This window comes from Etheostoma cragini, chromosome 12 (genome assembly GCF_013103735.1).
Source record: "Etheostoma cragini isolate CJK2018 chromosome 12, CSU_Ecrag_1.0, whole genome shotgun sequence".
Classification (NCBI taxonomy): domain Eukaryota; kingdom Metazoa; phylum Chordata; class Actinopteri; order Perciformes; family Percidae; genus Etheostoma; species Etheostoma cragini.
In genome coordinates this window covers 371,936-374,723 of record NC_048418.1, presented here as the reverse complement: position 1 = coordinate 374,723, position 2,788 = coordinate 371,936, and the positions used below count along the sequence as shown (strand labels likewise).

The following is a 2,788-nucleotide window of genomic DNA, read 5'->3' as shown; positions in this document are numbered from 1 at the left end:
ACACACACACACACACACACACACACACACACACACACACACACACACATCTGTATTAGTTCCACTACTACAGGACACCTGGCCTGTTGTTACTCATACGGCCACCAGAGGGCGCCACAGCTAGAACCTACGTATAGGTCACAGTGGTGCAAGAACCACCTAGGGGGACGGTTTTTAGGGAGGACGGGCTCGAATCGGGACTCTGTGAATCAGAATCATTGGCCATTACGCCCTAATAACAAGGTCTTAATATCTGAATAATAATAATGATAATAATAATAATAATAATAATAATAACGGTGAATAATCTCCAACGTTAAAAAATCATCATCTGAAAATCCCAGATTCCTGAGGTGGCTGAGTGAGCTTTCTGCAGCATTTATTATTCATGGTGTGTGTGTGTGTGTGTGTGTGTGTGTGTGTGTGTGTGTGTGTGTGTGTGTTCAGAGGCAGAGCAGAAGTAGGGCAGGAGCTGACTGACTCCAGCAGAGAGCTGCAGCTGCACGACATCTTATCTGTGCTTTATAATAATAATAATAATAATAATAATAATATTAATAATTAACTTTATTTATAAAGCACCTTTCATGATTTCATTCATCACTTTTTGTCACTTATTTTGAACATTTTGTCGCCTTTTTCACACAATAATTAGACATTTTTTGTAGTTTTGTTGCTTTCAATGATTTTCTTTTTGAGTTTTTTTGTTACTTTTTGGGGGTTTTGTCCCCTTATGCAAGTTTTTTTTGTCAATTATTTAAAAAGAAAAAATTCTCCTATTTTGAGGTTTTTTTCTGACACTTTTGCCCTTATATTTTACACATTTTTGTTGCTTATTATGGAGATTTTGGCACTTTTGTCACAAATAATTTGACCATATTTTTGTAATTTTGTCGCCCTTATGTTATTTTTTTAGAAGTTTTTGTCGCCCTTTGCATGTTTTTTTGTCAATTTCTTAAAGCTTTTTGTGGAGTTTTTTGACATTTTTTTGACATTTTTGTGGCTTTTGTTTTTGTTGCTTGTTTGACAGTTTTTGTCGCCTCATAGAAGTTATAAACCATGATAATAAATCCAACGAGTGAAAATAATTAAAAGCATTGCTGAAAGAAAAGGTTTTCAGTTGTTTTTAATAAAATGTCCACGGAGATTGTGGCGAGTTTTTTTTATTTGTTGACAGTTGGCTTTTAAAAGTCGGCAGCAGCAGATCTGAGAGGCGCTAAGGGACTTTAAAGGACTAATCCCCACACTCAGGTGTACTCTGATTATTACTCTAATTACTCTGATTACTCTGATTACTCTGCAGTCCTCAGACATGGTTCAGGACTCACAGGTTTCCCGTAGGAGTCGTGCACCGGGGAGATGATCCCTCCGATCACGATGAAGCGACCCGTTTTGTGCAGATATTCTCGGGCTTTTTCTGTAAAAAACAAACAGATGGAGAACACGTTAAAAACACACAACGTTGATGTGATTTATAGCACATGTCAACAACAACAACTGTGACATTAAATCAGGGGGACCATGTGTTCATTTCCAAAAAATAGACAAATAAGTATGAAATATTGTTCAAAGTATGATCTATTCTGTGTCAGATTCAACTTAATATCTCTGAAAACCTCTTCAGTGTAAAAATATTTTAAGGTTTTTCGGTGTCCACGTGAGCTCTGAGGTCTCCAGGTCCTTTAGACACTGAGACAGACAGACGTGCTGCTTTGCACACGGTGCTCTCACCTCCACGTGTCCCACCGGGACGGGGAGTTATTTTTATTGCAGTTCAACTGTAAAGATGCACTTACGCTTCGGCTTCGCTGTCTGATCTGCTCCCTGTCTGATCTGTTCCCTGTCTGATCTGCTCCCTGTCTGATCTGCTCCCTGTCTGATCTGTTCCCTGTATGTGCACCCTGTCTGATCTGCCCCCTGTCTGATCTGTTCCTTGTATGTGCACCCTGTCTGATCTGCTCCCTGTCGGATCTGCTCCCTGTATGTGCTCCCTGTCTGATCTGCCCCCTGTCTGATCTGCTCCCTGTATGTGCACCCTGTCTGATCTGCCCCCTGTCTGATCTGCTCCCTGTATGTGCACCCTGGTCTGATCTTTTCCCTGGATGTGCTCCCTGTCTGATCTGTTCCCTGTCTGATCTGCTCCCTGTATATTCTCCCTGTCTGACCTGCTCCCTGTATTTGCTCCCTGTCTGATCTGCTCCCTGTATTTGCTCCCTGTCTGACCTGCTCCCTGTCTGATCTCCCCTGGACACCCCGGACAGTATATAAATAGTGGACCTGTCCGGGCAAAAGAGGACATTTGGTCCCCTACATTACATCCAACTAGGAAATGGAAACCATCTCGGAATGGTTTCTAATTAAGAAGAGAAACATATATAGCATTATGTATTATATAAAACCCCACCCCAAAATGAGAGAGAGAGACAGAGAGAAAGAGCGAGAGAGAGACAGAGAAAGAAAGAGAGAGAGGGGGTAAGAGAGAGGTAGAGACAGAGAGAGAGAGGGAGAGAGGGAGAGAGAGCGCTGCTGGAGAAACTAGGTCAGGATGAGAACATGGCTGCAACATCGGATCAGAGAGCCATGTGAGACGCCGTTAGACGCCGTTGTCTCAGTGTACGTCCCTGTCTCTGTGTCCCGTGGGTTTGTCCACGTCCACTTTAGCCCCAAGTGTCTGGACGAGACAAGTGTCCTGAAACCAGCCAGTTACAAGCAATTAGACAGAGACAAGACGCGTGTTATGTGACGCTAAATTCGTATGTCTTATATTCTATTTTCTTCAAAGTACCCC

The 2,788-nt window shown here is 42.3% G+C and overlaps 1 protein-coding gene across 1 annotated transcript in view; it reads left to right on the top strand.

Annotated features, from left to right (window-relative positions):
- The window catches only part of nmnat2 (nicotinamide nucleotide adenylyltransferase 2), a 7,530-nt gene that overhangs the window by 707 nt on the left and 4,035 nt on the right, over positions 1-2,788 (top strand). The gene's annotated exons all lie outside the window — the stretch shown is intronic.